This window comes from Ornithorhynchus anatinus, chromosome X5, assembly GCF_004115215.2.
Source record: "Ornithorhynchus anatinus isolate Pmale09 chromosome X5, mOrnAna1.pri.v4, whole genome shotgun sequence".
NCBI classification, from domain to species: domain Eukaryota; kingdom Metazoa; phylum Chordata; class Mammalia; order Monotremata; family Ornithorhynchidae; genus Ornithorhynchus; species Ornithorhynchus anatinus.
In genome coordinates, this window is record NC_041753.1 from 48,713,535 (window position 1) to 48,733,120 (window position 19,586).

Sequence of the window (19,586 nt, forward strand, 5' to 3'; positions counted from 1 at the left end):
AAAGGAGTTCAGTTTAAGTGTGAGAATAGTCAACTAAAATGTAGAAACTCATTCTGAAAAACATTAGCAACTATTCTAAACAAAGGATATCCAAGACTGGAAGGGATAAAAGGCCAAGCACACATAGAAACCAAAACTGTGACAGAAAAGATGGTAGAGAAAAGGTGGGAAAAGAGGAAGGAGATGAGAAAAGCAGGGTCCACACACACGCCTTCACACACACACACACACACACACACACACACACGTTCATTCAATCAGTGGGATTTTTTGAGCATGTACTATGTGCAGAGATCTGTATTAAGTGCTTTTTCATAAATGGTATTTGTTAAGCACTTACTATGCGTCAAACACTGTTCTAACGTCTGGTGCGCATATAGGTTAACCAAATCAGAGACAACCCTGCCCTCCATGGGGCTCATAGTCTAAGTGCTTGGGAGAGTACAATCCATTCGAATTGGTAGACATGACCCCTGCTCTCAAAGAGTTTACAGTCTACTGGGGAGAGAGAGATTAATATACATTATAGTTGAAGGAAGCAGCAGAAGAGTAAAAGATATGTGCATAAGTGTCATGGCACTGGGGATGGGGTATCAAACTGATTAAAGAGTACAGACCTAATTTTTAGGTGGAGGATGAATAGAGAGGGGAAATGCTCAGTTAGTCAGGGACGGCTTCTTGGAGGAAATATGATTTTAGCAGGACTTTGAAGATGTAGAATGTAATGATCTGTTGGATATGAAGGAGGAAGGAGGGAGATGTAGGACAGAGAGAGTATGTGGGCAAGGGGTTGGCCGAAAGAAAGATGAGATCAATGTATAATAAGTAGGTTAATGTTAGAGGAGCAAAGTGTGGGAGCAGAGTGAGGTAAGGTAGGAGGACGGAAATCTTAAAAGCCAATAGTGAGTTTCTATTTGATGTGGAGATGGATGGGCAAGCATTGGATGTTTTGGGGGAATGGAGAGAGGTGTGCACAGTTATTTTTTAGAAAAAATGATCTGTGCAGCAGAGTGAAGTATGGTCTGGAGTGTGGAGAGACAGGAGGCAGGGAGGTCAGCGAGGAGGCTGATGCAATCAATAAATCATATTTATTGAACACTTACTTTGTGCAGAGCACTGTACTGCTTGGGAGAGTACAATAGATTAGATGGAGAGTACAATAGAGTAGATTTGGTAGATATGTTCCCTGCTCATGTAGTCCAGGTGGGATATGATAGGTGCTTGGATAGTATGGTAGCAGCTTGAAAGCAAAGAAAGGGTTGGATTCTAGACCTGAAAGGTAAAACTGACAGGATTTGGTATTAGACTGAATATATGAGTTGATATCCAAACTGTAAGCTCCCTAGACTGTAAGCTCCTTATGGGCAGGGATCATGTTGATCGCCTCTATCACGTTATACACTCCCAAGAACATATTAGAGTGCTGTGCACACAGTAAGTGCTTAATAAGTACCACTTATTGATTGATCGAATTAGAGAGATGAGTTGAGGGTAATATCAATGTATAGGGCTTGTTATACAGGGAGAATGATGGTGTTCTGCAACGTGTTGGGAAGTTGGTAAGAGGAGAGGGTTTGGGTAGGAAGATGAGTTCTGTTTTGGACATGTTGAATTTGAGGTATCAGTGGAACATCCTAATGAACATGTCCTCAGGCAGGAGGAAATGAAAGACTGCAAAGGAGAGAGGCCAGGGAGAGGTAGGTTTGGGAATCATTCTCATAGACTTGGTTGTTGAAGCTGTGGGAGTGAATGAGTTCTCCAAGGGACTGGATGTAAATGAAGAATGGAAGATGACCCAGAATTGAATCTTGAGAGATTCCTAGAGTAAGGAGGTGGGAAGCAGAGAAGAAGTCTGTGAAAGAGACTGAGGAGTGGCCAGAAAGATCTGCCACTCTCTGTCTCCCCAAACTTTAACTCTCTTTTTCTCTGTCTTTCTTCCCAATCTCTCTCTCTTCCTCCCTTCATGACCACTGGGAATTCAGAATTAGGGCTCATACTAATACCACTGATTGAATGCTGGAGATGTCTGACACTGAACTACATTATAGTAGCTGTACCAGAAACTTCTAGGAACAGCTGAGTAGTAGTCATTTCAGCTGTGATGATGGCTGGGCAACAGTGATGGCTGCTGCGTGGCTGCTATCATTACTGCCACTATCCTGGCTGGAAGGAAAGTCCTAATGGAACCTCAAGTTTGTCATCATTCTTCTTAGTGCACAATATTTAAAATGTATTCATCCATATTCAATTTGGTTCTGGGTAGATGAAATCTTTATAGATTATTTCTTTTTGAAAATTTGGTAAGCAAAGAATCTGTCCATAAAATCTATGATTCCTTGATGCCATCAACCTCACTAACAGTCTTGCAGAAACCATTTCTAGCAGTGTGATTTTAGGCCAAAAACACAGTTCATTCTTATCTGGTAGGTGAAACTGCTATACTTTTTTTGAAGAAAATACTCTAAGGGAGGAATTGGTACCCTTTTCTGCAGAAGAGCCCCCCCAAAATGAAACTTTGAGTAGTTGGTATACAAAGAGCCAAATATACAAATCTGCACACATTAAATTAATTTTAATGCAGCTTACTGCTTTGTTGAGGTACAAGTATGAAATGATAGTGAAGCGGGGGAGAGAAAAATATGAGAGAAGGAAATGGGTGAGGGAAAGAGGGAGAGAAAGAAAGATAGAAGGGGGACTAGGATAATTGTGTGTGGTTACCAGCCTTGGAGGTCAGCTTGCTTAAAGGGAAAGGAATGAGTCACCCCCTCAAGGATTGTGGCTGAATTTGAGAGAGATCACCTCCTGTTTTTCCTGTCATCCAGTGAAGATGATGGAATCTCCATTGGTCCCCAGGCCTGAAAGGACAACATCCTGCCGAAAGTGGTTCTGCCACTTGCCTGCTATGTGACCTTGGGCAAATCACTTCACTTCTCTGTACTGCAGTTTCCTCATCTGTAAAATGGGTAGTTAATACATGGTCTTTCTTCTACTCAGATTCTGAGGCCCATATGGATAGGACAGGAACTGTGTCTGACCTGATTATGTTACATCTACCTCAGTGCTTAGTACTGTGATTGGTACATAATAAGCACCTAAACACCACAGTTATTATTAAAATGTTTTGAAGACTAAGCTAATGACATCGCCCTCAGGGTGTCAAATCCAGAGGTTGATGGCTCCCCTGGAGTAGTTCCTATGCCCAAGAGCCACATCTGTTATCAAGGAGAGTCTTATCTGGCTCCTGAGCCATAGGTTTCCAACTCATGTTCTAAGGCTTGAGTTACTGGACACTAGATAACAGCAATTTGACTAGTTATATGGTAGAGATTCTCAATGCATTTTTGCATCAAACTCCCTATGAGTTTTTATCAGAAGATTCCAAAAAAGTGTTAATTTTTCAAACCACTTAATGGAGATTGCTTAGGGGTGGATGAAGCAAGCATGGCACCTGAGGGAGTACTATGTGTTTAATGACATCAAGAAGGAAAGGTCTAGTGGTCCCTGTTGTCTGACATCCACCTGTTTCATTAATTATTATTGGACCACTGACCACAAAGATTATATCTGTTCAAGCCAGAGAGTCAGAGAATCCAAATGATACCCAAGTGTCTCACTTTGATTTTGCTGAGTTAGCCTTACATTTAGATGATCCTATTTAAGAAACAAAAAGTTAAATGTGACTGTCGCTCACTGCTTCTGATTACAACCTCCTCACTAATATTAATCAAGATGGTATTTAATAATCATGTACTATATGCATAACATGGTGCTAAGTGCCAGGATAGGTACAAAATGATCAGATCCAACACAGTCTCTGTCCCACATGAGACTTAACAGTCTAAATCATATTGACTTATGGAGGTTAAAACAGGCAAGCGTTATGTACAGTATTCTTTTTTTTTATTCAGCTTGATATTTACAAGAGTAGTGGAGGGGGTAATAATGACGTGTTTATTTCTAAATTAGCTGGCAGCTTTGAATGATGTCCAAGATATATATGCACAATTATTTCAGTTTCCTTACCAATTCCTTTTCAGTTGTTAGGAATGATCAGTTTGCTTACAGGCAAGAGAATGAGGTTAGAAAATAGGAAGACCTTTACACCTTTAGGTTAGTGTTTGTTGAAGTTGTATTTTGTGGAGTGGAGGGAGTCATGTTGGGAGGGGAGAGCAAGAGAAGGGGTATAGAAGTAGAGTATTAATATTGGCACAGAGATTTTTAGAAATGACATTAACCAGTATTATAGACTTTATAAATAAAGATCACAGATAACTCCTTCAGATTAGCCCTTTCTCCCTTAAAAAAACAGGCAAAGCAAACTAATGTCGTTTCAATTCGAAATACCTGTTTTTATCTCACCATATAACTGAGATTTATTACCTTTTTTAATTGATTTTTTTCCTAACACATCTAAAAATAATATTCTGTAATATGCTCACAAAAGGATTTAGGGTGATGTTAACTGCATTTTAATGTCACTGAGACCTGCTAATGGATTATTTTCTAATTTCAACAAGTATAGAATTACCCCAACTACATTTCTTTTTCTCTCAGGATCTCAAAGTTTTCTTTTCCTGCAGTTTTCATTTTTTCTTTTCTACTTTCTTGGGTAAAAAGGGAGCCACTGATTGTTAACTTTACATATTCAGTTTCTCATCTTTACAGATGCAGGGGATATACAAATATCCACTTTTAAATGAGAATCTCATACTGACATCTTTAAAGTAAATTATTTTGAAAAATGCATTAATTGCAAATTAGAACTTGCACAAAACTCAGTTTTGTTCCACAACTTTGTATGGTGACTGTATTCTTTTCCAGGATCTGTAAATTAACAGTGTCATAGCACTGGATATCTACATGTGAGAAGAATAACTTGTATGAGGATATGAAAGCAGCTTCTAAGAAGAACAGAAGCATTCATTCATTCAATCATATTTATTGAGCACTTACTGTGTGCAGAGCACTGTACTAAACGCTTGGAATGTACAGTTCGGCAACAGATAGAGACAATCTCTTCCCAACAACGGGCTCATAGTCTAAAAGGGGGAGACAGACAACAAAACAAAACAAGTAGTCAGGCATCAATACCATCAAGATGAATAGAATCATAGATATGCACACAAAAGCGAGACACATGCAACCAAGAAGGGCAGAAAAAATGGTGTAAAGACATAGTGAAACACAGTTTCAAATAAAGTGGCATAGCAATTACTGTTGGGAGACCACTGAAGCAGACAGACCTGCCTGGCAAGCAGCAATTGAGAGAAGAGTTGCTCTCCTTGAGTAAAATATCAGGATGGCAAGAAGTTGTCTGGAACACAGAAAGACCCTATATGTAGCAAATAAGTTTCTGGTGGGCTGGAATCACACCTACCAACTCAGTTGCACTGTACTCTCCCAAGTGCTTAAATTGAATGAATGAATGAAGTGCTTAATACAGTTCTCCGCACAGAGAAAGTGCTCAATAAATACCACTGATGAATTGACAGTGGAACTATCTTTCCATGACCAAGTAAGGAATGGACTATTGATCACAGTCTTTTCGAGGGGCGAGTTTTCTGTGTGTGAGTCTGTCTGTACACATGTGTGTGTGTGTGTGTGTGTGTGTGTGTGTGTATGTAAAAGGAATAGCGGAAAGAACCTGAAGCTCATCATAGAGGATATGTTGTTTGATAATACTTCTTCAGCTAGATCAAAGCCTGTGTACTATAACATAGGTCTGATTCCACTGCCCTCACCCTTTCTCCTGCCCAGGTTTCCCACTACCAACAAAGAACATCAATAGCAAGCCCTCATAGTCCAGTCCAATCGTGGCAGTTCATTCATTCAATAGTATTTATTGAGCGCTTACTATGTGCAGAGCACTGTACTAAGCGCTTGGGATGAACAAGTCGGCAACAGATAGAGACAGTCCCTGCCGTTTGACGGGCTTACAGTCTAATCGGGGGAGACGGACAGACAAGAACAATGGCACTAAACAGCGTCAAGGGGAAGAACATCTCGTAAAAACAATGGCAACTAAATAGAATCAAGGCGATGTACAATTCATTAACAAAATAAATAGGGTAACGAAAATATATACAGTTGAGCGGACGGGTACAGTGCTGTGGGGATGGGAAGGGAGAGGTGGAGGAGCAGAGGGAAAAGGGGAAAATGAGGCTTTAGCTGCGGAGAGGTAAAGGGGGGATGGCAGAGGGAGTAGAGGGGGAAGAGGAGCTCAGTCTGGGAACGCCTCTTGGAGGAGGTGATTTTTAAGTAAGGTTTTGAAGAGGGAAAGAGAATCAGTTTGGCGGAGGTGAGGAGGGAGGGCGTTCCAGGACCGCGGGAGGACGTGACCCAGGGGTCGACGGCGGGATAGGCGAGACCGAGGGACGGCGAGGAGGTGGGCGGCAGAGGAGCGGAGCGTGCGGGGTGGGCGGTAGAAAGAGAGAAGGGAGGAGAGGTAGGAAGGGGCAAGGTGATGGAGAGCCTTGAAGCCTAGAGTGAGGAGTTTTTGTTTGGAGCGGAGGTCGATAGGCAACCACTGGAGTTGTTTAAGAAGGGTCATATCTCTGCTCCCCATTTCTGCAGCCCACCTTAGTTCTGCCACTCAGATCCAGGCCTGGCAAAATCAGCCAATCAATCAGTGATATCTGTGGGCAGGGAACATGTCTACCAGCTCTTATACTGTACTCCCCCAAGTGCTGAGTACAGTGCTCTGCTCACAGGAAATATTCAGTAAAAACAGTTGATTGGTTGAGTGTCTCCCATGTTCATAGTACTGTACTAAGCACTCAAGAGAGTTCAGTAGAATTAGGAAACAAGATCCCTGCCTTCATGTACCTTACAATTTGGTGGGAGAGATAGGCACTAAAATAAATTACAAGTAGGGGTAATCAGTAGAGGATAAGCACATATACATGAGAGCCATGGTGTATGTTGCAGGTAGGGGGTGATAACCCAAGAGCTTAGGTAAAGTGGGAGTTGGTGGGGATACAGACCTATAAGCTAGACTTACTTCTGCACCAAAGGATATGGGGATTCACATCCAGCATCCTGTTTGTTTGTTTTTTGGGTACTTGTTAAGTGCTTACTATGTTCCAAGCACTGTTCCAAGTGCTGGGCTAGATACAAGTTAATTAGGTTGGACACAATCCCTGTCCCTCATGGTGATCCCACAGCGTAAGTAGAACTGTTCCTACTATTGAGGGAGCCATGCTGAATCCTCTGGCTTAAGTGCCAAATTACTATACCACATTAACCCAAGCATTTATCCATCCTGCTTTGATTACTGTATCAGCCTCCTTGCTGACCTCCCTGCCTCCTGTCATTCCCCCCTCCAGTCCATACTTCACGCTACTGCCCAGATCATTTATCTACAAAAATGCTCAGTCTGTGTTTTCCCACTACTCAAGAACTTCCAGTAGTTGCTTATCCACCTCCACATAAAACATTACCATTGGGCTTTAAAGGAGTCAATCACCTTGCCCCCTCCTACCTCATTTGAATCCTCTCCTACTACAACCCAGCCCATATCCTTGGCCCCTCTGGTGCCAACCTATTCACTATACCTTATTTTTGTCTTTCTCATTACTGACCTCTGACCTATGTCCTGACTCTGGCCTGGAACACCCTCCTTGTTCATATAATAATAATGCTCATAATAATGATATTTGTCTCCCCCTCTAGATTGTACATTCAATATGTCTACCAACTCTGTTATATTGTTACATTGTACTCTCCCAAGTGCTTAGTATAGTGCTCTGCGCAGAGTAAGTGTTCATAAATATGACTGATTTATTGACAGTGAACACTGGGCCTAAAGAGGGAGAGTGAGGGCACTTAGGAGTTGGGGTTTCCTAACAATCATAAGATAATGATGACATTTAAGCTACTCTAGGTAATGGGATATTAGTAATACTATTAGTATTAGTAAGAGCAATATAGTAAGAAGCAGCATATAAGAAGCAGCGTGGCAGAATGGATAGAGCACGGGCCTGGGAGTCAGAAGGTCATAGGTTCTAATCCCACCCCTGCCACTTGTCTGCTGTGTGTCCTTGGGCAAGTCACTTGACTTGTCTGTGCCTCAGTTACCTCATCTGCAAAATGGGGATGGAGACTGTGAGCCCTATGTGGAACAGGGACTATGTCCAACTCGATTTGCTTGTATCCATCCCAGAGTTTAGTACAGTGCCTGGCACATAGTAAGCGCTTAACAAATCCCATAATTATTTTTATGATTATTATTAGTTATTATTATCATTATTATTCAAAGCAATGTGCTTTGAAAATAGATTGGGCAGAGTCTGATAGCGTGAAAAACCTGGGTATAGTCTGATGATGGTCAATAAATGTTGTGGAATGAAAGTGTTCACAATGAGGATGGGAAACATACTGTGGAGAGGAGGGAGTGATGGATTTATTTTGGCAAAAGTATATAAGCAAGCTAGTCTAGGATGGAAAACGAAAGGTATGTGTGGAGGGGTAGAGATTGAATGAAGTATAAATATAAAGCTAGCACATGTGAACCAAGGGTTACTAATGAGAACTAGCTCAAGCACAGTGGAGAAAGTAGGATCGAGGTCACTCATAGCTCCACCCACAAGTCATGACCTAGATCGGACACAGAATATGGTCCAACATATGAAAAATAAAGATGTCAGGAGGCAGGATGGAAGAGGAGAAATTTACTGACAGAAGGAACTGACAGACAGAAGGACAGGACCAAGAAGGACCATATAAGGGGAGAGAGAGGTCTGAAACACTGGAATTGTGGGCCTGTAATGCATGCCCTGAGGACTGTAGCCTGGGTAATAAATCTCTGATATTGATTGAGTCTGTCAGTGGACTAGCAATAAAACTCTGCTCACTCAAAACTCGGACTCTCTTCGCTTAGGGAAGGGTTTTCTGGGGATTTGGCCAAACAGTAACTACCTGTAAAATTTAGGAAAAACAAATAAAAGTTTGAGTAATGATGATTAAAAATTCTAAAACTTGCCAGCACCCAGCTCCAGTCACAGAATCCTACTAGACAAACAGGCTGAGGTGAAATTTGGCTGCCCCAGGCCACTGTGCTGGACTTCCAGTTCAGGCTGCCTATCGGCCAGGGATTGTATCTAATTATCATCCCTGTACTAACCCCCAGAATTTAGTCCAGTGCTTTGCACACAGCGGGTGCTCAATACAGTTTATTGCAGAGACTAAGAAGCCTGAACTAGCCCTGAACAGGAATGTTCAATCTATGCACAACTCTCCCAGTGATTTTATCACCATAACTTGTTTCACTAGAATGTTCAGACATGTTATAAGCTAATTAAAACACTTTATTTCTTAATTAGTCAGGGGTTGCCTTGTAAATGTCAAGTGGAGACAGTGACATTCAGGAAGTACTGTGTGCTGACCTATCCTGAGACGACTCAATTACCTAAATGCTGAGCTATTGTTTACATTGTCCAAAATGCTGTTACTTTACATTGAAAATAAGCATAGCTTATTGGAAAGAGCACAGGCCTGGGAGTCAGAAGGAACTGGGTTCTAATTCTAGCTCTGCTCCTTTCTGCTGTGTGATCTTAGGCCCTTGCGACCTAGAGTTTTCTGTGCCTCAGTTACCACGTCTGTAAAATGGGGATTAAGACTGTGAGCCCTACGTAGGCCATGGACAGTATTGCACCTGATTAGTTTGTGTGTACCCCAGTGCTTATTCCAGTGCCTGGCACGTAGTAAACGATTAACAAATACTATTAAAAAAATTTTATGGAGCAACCAAAAATTAGAAGTCAGTCCTCATGGCAAATGGGACACAATTAAACCAAAAATATTAAATCACATTTTAAGTCATTCTGCTAATTGTTCAAGCATAGGTATGTATATCCTGTTCAGCTATTTGTCATCTAAATGGCTGGATCACATTTCAGGGTAAGTTATCTCTCATAAGTAGCAGTTAAAGGCTAATGAAAGATTGTGTTGCTCAACAGGATAAGTCCAGGTTTGTTTAACTGGTATTTTCAGTCATAGATATCAGTGAATTCATCAAAATAGGTGTACTACCCCAACTCTGACTGCAAACAGACTATCTTTATAGGTGATTCGGATGTTGAGTAAGATGTGCTAGAAAGAGGCACTAAGGAGAGTAGACAGCTTTAATAACTGCCTACTGTCAGCTCTAATAAACACTTGTTCTTCTTTTGAAAATCAGTAAAAGAGCTAATGCTGCTGAAATGTCCATCTGATCCTCATTTTTATGGCTTTCCATGATGCATCAGGATTTGAAATACATCAAAAATCCAACATGGCAGTTTGGTAAAGATTAAGATATTTAGTCCATGAGTTATTCTTCCTGATATAGTAAAAACCAATCAAGTAATGATGGATGCCTTTAGGATCTTAAACAAGAAATATTACTGATTAACCCTGGCAGGTAGTTTGCCAGTTCTTTTTTTACTGATTTATTTGTCTTTTTGCATTAATTCCCACTTTGTAGTGCAATGCATCACTATTTGTGTCAGCTCTCATTTCACTATTTGTCCACTTATCATTTCCAAAAAACAAAACCAGAACAGGAGAAGGTGAAAGTGAAAAGGACCTAGTTTCTGAATTATGACCATACATTATGTGCAGAGGAGGAGCTGGGTTAGAGAGGGGTACTTCTTTCTCCTTAATCTGGCCTTCATCTCCTCAGAAACTGCACAAGAAGGAAAAGTCCCACAGTTCTTTCTGTGTTCCCTTTGGCTGTGCTCTGGTTGTTTAACTGGCTTTTCCATGAATTGCCCTTTAGCTACAGGGGTAGTAACCTGAGAGAGGATCAAATCTCCACAAGCAAGCCAGCTGGGAACCTTTTGGGCTTGGAGTTAAACATGATTGGTTTCAAATGAAAATGTGGGGTGCTAAAGGGGTGGAGGTTGGGAAGAGTGAGTGGAATGAATGGGAAGGAGATGCCCTCTCAATGAATCACAGTCATCCCTGTTCATTTCAGTAGTTGGATTCAGATTTCATCTATTAAAATAAATTAATAGTGACAATTTACACATTCAGTTCATGCTCTCTGAAAGTTTACAGATAGCTAAAGATAATGTAACCCATAATGGGTGGGGGAAACATTTCCACCAAACCAAGTATAATTTTCTTATTACTTTATGATGACAGCTTGCCAAATTTTTTGAGTATGCTTTCTGAAATTTCTATACCATTTTTAACATGAACAAAAAGAGGCTGGTTCAAAACAAAGGAAGTACAATCAAACTACCAGTAAGCCTAAATAACCTTTGTGACTATTATGCCATTGATTGTTACCATAAGCATTTCAGACTGAAGCCTGGAATACCAGACCCCATCTCCTCCCTAGCCAGGTAGCCAGCCCAGAAAGGAATCTGTGAAATGCATTTCATATTTATCAGAGTTTGTTGTGAAGACCTGGAATGGCTAAGTTATAGTTCACCAGTATTATGTTTTATTAATAATATAATAATAATGATGGTATTTGTTAAGTGCTTATTATGTGCCATACACTGTTCTAAGTGCTGGGGTAGATACAAGGTAATCAGGTTGTCCCATGTGGGGCTCACAGTCTTAATCCCCATTTTACAGATGAGGGAACTGAGACACAGAGAAGTTAATTGACTCACCCAAAGTCACACAGTTGACAAGTGGCGGAGCAGGGATTAGAACCCATGATCTCTGACTCCCAAGCCTGTGTCCTCTTTCCACTAAGCCATGCTGCCATCATTCCACCTGGGAAAAGTCTCTAGGCAAAGCAGATAGGTTGCAATTTATGGATACATTTATAGTCCTCTAGACTCTATGCTAAGTCACATATCACAATTATTATTAGCATTGTCATTATTATCTCTGATGTACTGTACTCTCTCATGTGCTTAGTACAGCTTAGTACAATGTTCTGCACACAGTAAATGCTCAATCAATATTATTGATACCGTTATGCTTGGGTGGGATGTTTTCTGCTAATAAAAATCTATATTAGATAATATTCCAAGCTAATGATATGCACATATTAAATTCACTCCCAAATAGTTGTCCTTCCACAACAATTTTAATATTATACATGAGCAATAGCCAGACCATCTAGTTTTGATGGACTATGGTAACTATCTGCTTTATTTATGTGCATTTATTCAAATGTGGTGTCAGTGATATAGTGCACCTGTTTCAACCAGTATTGCACATTTTGAAGCTTGAGTTTAAAGCTTGGTTCTGCTATTCTAAATTATTCTTGCTGAAGGTAATCACCAATTCCAATTGTAAATATTATTCCTAAAGGAGCAGAACAATACACAATTTCCTCATCAGATGACTTGCCAAAGCCTAAACTCCCAGCCATATTTTTATAGACATTAATGATTCCCCCAACTCTGTGGCATCATTAGACTATCAGGGATCTGGATAGGCTTCAGGCACCTTGCTTCAGGTCTCAGGCTTCCTAGAAGAGTCAAAACCTATGTGGGATAGATCCTGGTCTGAGATCCTTATCCTGGAAACTCCTCTACATTTCCCCTCCTGCTGCCTACCAGCCCCCACCCCTTGAGGTTCTGGTGAGCACCTGAGAAGAAAATGGAGGGAGGCCTGTCTGTTCCAGACACACTCCATGCCCATAAGAGCTCCAGGACTCTTGGAATTGCCTTTTCCAATAAAGGTCTGGTATGTCCTGTAGGTTCTTCAAAGTTGCCTCAGGCTGATTCTTCTAAGGCAACTTCCATGGCTGTTCTAGGTACTCCAAAGCCAACATAGCATTTGTAGGACTCTGGAGTGACCCAAAGAGGTGAATCTCAACCTGCTGTGAATTAACTAGTGATGATGGTATTTGTGGCAGTGTAGTATTTATGGCATTTATTTACTCACTGGGCAAAATTTATTGAGGAAAACACTATCCCTTTAAGCTTTATTTGTGGGCTTATATCTTTAATACAGATGCTGAAGAAGGACAGGTTAATAAAGGTATTTTAACAGATGAAGTCCTAGTATTTATGATAATAAGTGGTCAAGTAAAAGGTAGTTTAGAGCCACTGACATTGACCTCTGTATCATCTTTTTTTCTTTTTTGACCTGGCAAGTGTGCTAATGAAATCTGAATCAAAAATAAACATAGAACTGACAGAATTTCCAGGATTACTTAGAATCAAGTATATTTTGTCCTGAATCTTTGCATTTTCCAAGTAAATGTAGAGGTTTTGACTTCAGTCTATAATTGTATCTTTTGCCATTATTGCAGACCGAATACTGAGTTGGATTAATTATTGGTCTGACCCAGTAATGGAATTTTAATGTTCTTACATAAGGCATTTCTCACTTTGATTTAGCTATTGCCAGTTGGAGAGAAGTGACTTGGTGTTAACCCAGTATATTTCATTTATAAGTCACATTTAGGCATTAAAAAAACCCAAAACCAGATCCTTTGAATTCAGGTAAACAGTTGATCTGATATACATCGATGTGAAACATCTGGAATCCTTTTCTGGAAAAAGAAAATCAATAATTAAATGAATTATTCATATATTTTGTGTGGATGAGACCAATCTTTTTCAGGGTAGTGTTTAGGCACTTACTATGTACCAACAACTGTTCTAAGCACTGTTCCACATGAGGCTCCCAGTCTAAGTGTGGGTGGGGTGGGAGGGTGGTGCATAGGATTGAATCTCCATTTTACAGATAAGGTAACTGAGGCATAGAGAAGTTAAATGACTTGCTCAAGGTCACCTTAATTAATTGATTGATGTTGGTATTTGCTAAGCGCTTACTATGTGCTGAGCACTGATCTAAGCGCTGGGGTAGATACAGGGTAATCAGGTTGTCCCACAGGAGGCTCAGTCTTCATCCCCTTTTACAGGAGGTAACTGAGGCACAGATAAATTAAGTGACTTGCCCAAAGTCACACAGCTGACAGGTGGCAGATCAGGGATTAGAACTCATGACCTCTGACTGCTAAGCCCATGCTCTTTCCACTGAGCTACGCTGCTTCTCTAGGCATATGGCAGAGCTGGGATTAGAACCCAGGCCCTCTGACTCCCAGACCCTTGTTCTTTCCATTAGGCCAAGCTGCTACTAATTGCTTGTGTAGTTGCCATTATTCCATTTAATTTTGACAACAAAGGAAGAACTTTCAAACGTTTGTGATTTCAATAAATGTTATTCAAATGCTTGCCTTATGCAGAGCACTGTACTAATCGTTGACCTTTGCTGTTAATAATTCCATTTCAGTATTTTATAGGACATGTAATAAAATAAATACAAATTAGCTCTGAATAGTGGACCTGAATATACTTCTTGTTTAGCTGTTATAGTTACTCAAGGACAAAACTCTCCAGGAAATTTTTGAGAAGAGGAGAAAACCAGAAGCTGATTATGAAATAAGGCATCTAGAATAGTGGAAAAAGCATAGGCTTGGGAGTCAGGCGACACAGGTTCTAGTCCTGGCTCTGTTTCTGTCCTTCTTTGTAATCTTGGGAAAGTCACTGACCTTTCTGAGCCTCAATTTGCTAATCTGTTAAATGGGAATAATATTTTTTGACTTTCCCTAACTCACAGAGATGTGATGCTAAAATGAGATAATATGAAAGTGTTTAAGAAAATAAAAGCAGTATAAATTAAGCTATTGTTATAAGAAATACTATTCAAAATTATGTGATTCTAAAGCTGTTCTGCTTTTGATATAATAATAATGACTATGGTGTTTGTTAAGCACTTACTATCAAAGTAAGGCACTCTTCTACACACTGGGGTAGATTCAAGATAATTGGGTTGGACGCAGTCCCTGACCCACAAGGGGCTGACAGTCTTAATCCTCATTTTACAGATGAGGGAACTGAGGCACAGAGAAGTTAAGTGACTTACCCAAGGTCACACAGCAGACAAGTGGTGGAGGTAGCATTAGAACCCATGACCTTCTGACTCCTAGGCCAGTGCTCTATCCACTAGGCCATGCTCTTTCTCAGAAGAGAAGCCTGACTTAAAAATGGATGAAAGAAAATGCTAAGTTTTACATGCTTCTTAAGGATCCAGTCAACATCAGAAGGGTTTGATATTGCTACGCAGTTGGTTTTGATTCATCATGATAAGATTAAAAAGCATTGTGTTCTTTTTGCAACCAGGACAATAATATATTTAGATAATTGCCACACAAAGGGCACTTCTATAACATCTGCAGTGAGTACAACACCTCCCCACAACCCCTGCCTCCTCATATGAAAGACGGTGATGGAGGGAAGAAGTATGGTAGGGAGCTTTACTAGTGCAGTGATCCAGAATTGTGAACCAAGGTAGTTTCATGAACAGCCTGCAGCAACATTGCCATAATAGGTTAAAATGTGCTAGGCACAGCTCTCTGAAGGTGCAGCTGTAGCACGATTTTTCACTCTCTAAAATATGCTGCTCTAAGCCATGGCCTAGTTAGCTTGTATGTAAATCTAACCCTGAAACAGCGTATCTTTACCCAGAAATTGCAGCCTTATGCTTGCTTCCTAATTAACTTGAAAGTCTTACTGATTGACAGCTGCTGCCTGAGGGGGCTGGCTATTATGCACTGTACCTCTCACCTTATAACAAGCCTGTCTAGCATCTAGAAAGTTTCCTGAGGTTTTTCAGCGGGAGACAGTGCTGGAGGTGGAAAAGCCTGGAAGTAAAAAAGAAAAAAAAAATACAGGCTTGTACCCTCTAAGAAGTTTTAATAATATATAATCTAGTTTCAGGCATAAATTTATTCAGGTATCAATTGGATGTAGGGCATGAGATTTAAAGGTAGAGTTTCATTTACCTTTTTTTTTCAAACCAGACATTCATTTATCTAAGTAATTAACAGTATCTCATTCTAAGTACCATCAACATCACTAATAACATTGAGTATTTAATTATCTTAAGTAACATGGTGAATACCAGTGAAACCAGATTTATTTTTAAATCAAGCACATTGAAAAATTATTTTTAGTAAAATGGGTCCTTGTGTGGGAGGTAAAACAGGTACTGTAGTTAATTATGTAATTGATGTACTATGGCACGAACCTGTTCATCAGAGAATGCTGAAGGAATCATATAATTTAATATGTGTGACCTTTATTTTAAATTTTATGAACTATACTGTTTTACATTATAACTAGAGTATAAATTTCACTTCATTATGCCATTATGCCATGGCATTAATTTGTAAATGGCATTCACCTACCATGTACAATTTTTATTGTTACCTTTATCTCATTAACTTACAAAATTGTAATCATTCAAATGCAAAAAAAAAAATGTTAAAGAAACATTGGGTCTGATTTTGTCTTACAGGGAAACCTTGAGGAGTTTTGTGCTTTTAATCCTCCAGTTATCAATTGCTGTGTGTGTGTAAAGTTGTAAATTGGTAAGTCTTTGTTTTTCTCGTTCTTGGATAGAAGTAGTGCTATGTTAAGAATGCTATATTGTTCTGGTAACAATAACTGACTGCTATGGATGATACTAAATGTTCTCAATGTCTTAAAAGGGTGCAGATTTCTCAACATGACACTCTCTAACATGTTAAAGGTGGACTATATCAGAGGTCTAAACTGGAATCATCTGTTATTTTTCTTTTCTTTTCCCCAAAATAGGAATGTTACAATATATGGGGAAGTTAATTCATTAAAACACAGTCTCCAAATTTTGCTTTCTGTAACTAGTCCTCCTTGTACCCTAAGGGTATTTTATTCTTGGAATTGGGCAGTTTTCCCAACCTGGTATGTTTCAGAGAAAACCATTTGTTTGATATTTCATCCTATCGTAATTGTAAGAAAGTAAAAATTTCCATGATTGTCTTTGCAAAAAAAAAAAGACTGAAAATTTACTTCCAAATTTAAATTCAGAGATGTATAGTTGTCCTTGACTTTTGGAGTAAGATATGTTTATATTGCTCTGTTTAAGCAATACAGGGCTTTGAGTTAAAGTAAACTTGATCTCCATCCCTAGAAAGTACAAGAAGAAAGATTATTGAATAAAGATGTGTCTCTGAGGAAAGTTGCTTCATTCACTCCATTCAGACATTTTGCCCTGTTTCTAAGCAAAAAAAAAAAAAAATTCCCATTATAGTGAACCTGGTGTATATGCCTGCATATATTTGCATAGACACATAATTCATATTTTTATAAATCCCGGAACAGGATTACTAGCCTTTTAAGACCACTTTTCAGGGGAAGAAAGAGGAAACAGCATATTAAAATGGAGCTGGACTCAGGGAAGGGTTTTTCCCTAGACTGTTTGATATACCTTCTGGGTGGTTGCTAGTACCAGCTAGAAACCACAACTAGTGAAGAAGCAGCTAACGAATAGCTGCTATTAAAATATACAGTTTCTCATAATTTAGGAAGTGATTGAGCCAGAGAAATGAGAGATTAAATAAAGGAAGGGAGGAAGAGAGAAGAGACGGAGGGAACAAGAAAGAGAAAACCTGACATTACTGCTACTGGTGCTTACTACAAAGACAGGAGGATCAGCTAGAGTGAAACTAGCAACTCCTATCGATCACCTGTATGTATTGAGCACTTACAGCGTGCAGAGCACTGTACTAAGAACTTGGGAGAGTACAATACAACAATATTAGCAGATACATTCCCTGTCCATAATGAGCTTACAGACCAAAGAGACCACCAAGAGCTAGTAAACATTCAGAAGTGGCTGTAATTTAAGTTATTTTGGGGAGTTCTTGTGTTTGTAAAAATGCACACCACTCTGCCTTGCCTTTCAGTAGTTTTTTAATGTGAGTTTAAGTTAGTTTGGACATCTAATATAATTTTTGTAAATTCTTCTAAATGTCCCTGAAATAAACTTCTTCACTTTTTACCAATCGCTACTTCTAGTTTGTTTTGCTTACTCTCCCTCTCTATTAGATTGTGAACCCGTTATGGGGCAGACACTGTGTCTGATCAGATTATCTAGTTTCTACCCTAATGGTTAGCATGTAGTATGCTATGATTATACTACATTTGAGCAGTAGATGGTACTTTATAAAGCCCTACAAATGTCATAAAATGATACTTTGAGATTGTTTTTGTGCTAGTCCAGAGTTCACCAGGGCGAAATTCAAAGTTATTACTATTTTCCAAGCCTGGCTCCACAGACTTCTATGAGATTCTCTCTGAACCACCCCTCTAATGTCCCCATTCCCTCCAAGCACAAGCTGTCATGAGTGCAGGACAAACTTTCAAGAGGCAGTCTACCTCCCTTTCCACAAAGTCACAACAAAGTTGGACCTATTTTACTCTCCAAAGGGAGGTTGTTGGGAAGAGAGGACAGTCGAGGACACTAATGAGGTTCTGGAAATGGGAGATTTTCTCAAGCATGGGGGCATCTTTCTGACCCCTAACCTTTGCAATACGCTGGGCAAGCCTCTAACAGAATGAATCCCGAAGCTAGAGTCCCACTTGCCTTGTGCTCTTCTAGAAATATCAGTTCAATCAAAATGTCAGAAACAATGGTCTTGACTAAACTCCATCTTAATCTACATAATATTTCAATTTATCTTATTAGGGCATTTTTATAATCAACTTATAAGACTTACATAATGGTAATAGAAAATTAAGGGCATATATGTTAGGACTTCTCTGACCTAGAAAGAACAACAACAAAAACCAAATCCAAAACCAAACAGAAACTCAATTAATGATACATAACTGATTGAGAAGCAGCATGGCCCAATAGATAGAGCACAGGCCCGAGAGTCAGAAGGACCTATGTTCTAATTCTTGCTCTACCATTTGTCTGCTGTGTAAACTTGAGGCAAGTCACTTGACTTCTCTGTGCCTCAGTTACCTCATCTGTAAAATGAGGACTAATGTGGGACCTGGGATCATGATCAACCTGATTAGTTTCTATCTACGCGAGCACTTAGTAAGTGCTTAAAAATACCATAAAAGCATTAAAAAAGATTTAATGAAAATGTAGCGCTTTTTTTTCATCTATACTTTCAACTATGCTAGAGTTTGAAACAGAGTACTACTACTTGATATGAATATGCTTTGCATGATCACCCAATATTTCCTAAGTGAATAACATCTTTAATTGAAGGTATAATGTGACTCAGTTTTCACTCCAAAACCTTGATACCTACTTCAATAGTTTCAGAGGAATCTACTAGATGGCTATATCATAGTCAAAGCAGTGTGCCTTGAAAATTCTCTAGACAGGTCTGGTTGAAAACTGGCAAAAAAAAAAAATGCAGGGAAAAAAGGGACAACAAAAATTACAGGATCAGGGGACAAATAGGATTGGTTTGCCTGTACTTCCCTCAAATGACTGGAGTATTCTGGAAAGAGTGGGCCTTCCCTGATTATAGTGGAAGATTTCCACCTACGTCTGAGAAGATAATTTTTCTTCAGATCTGAAGCTCTGGGGAAGCCTCAACTGTTGTACTGCTTTGACTCCTACTTTTGGCTGCTTTCCTGCTCATGATTCATTCCATTCTGGATCTCTCTGAGGGGTCTTCTGTGTGATGAGTTTATTTGTTTTCTGTGTCTGAGGTAAAGGAGGTTCAGTTGAGTTAATTTGGCAGTGCTTCAGCCTAAAACCTTTTCCATGCTTTTCCTTAAGCAAGTCGTAGACCATGCATTCTGACCTTGCAGTTCTCAGTTTATGGTAGATAGTGCTAT

At 39.7% G+C, this 19,586-nt stretch overlaps 1 protein-coding gene across 40 annotated transcripts in view; it reads left to right on the forward strand.

Annotated features, from left to right (window-relative positions):
• The window catches only part of PTPRD (protein tyrosine phosphatase receptor type D), a 1,860,044-nt gene that overhangs the window by 472,199 nt on the left and 1,368,259 nt on the right, over positions 1–19,586 (forward strand). For all 40 annotated transcript variants that reach the window (XM_029056273.2, XM_029056261.2, XM_029056268.2 and 37 more), the window contains exon 3: positions 16,258–16,330. The gene's annotated coding sequence lies outside the window, so the exon portion shown is untranslated. The remainder of the gene's footprint in view (positions 1–16,257; positions 16,331–19,586) is intronic.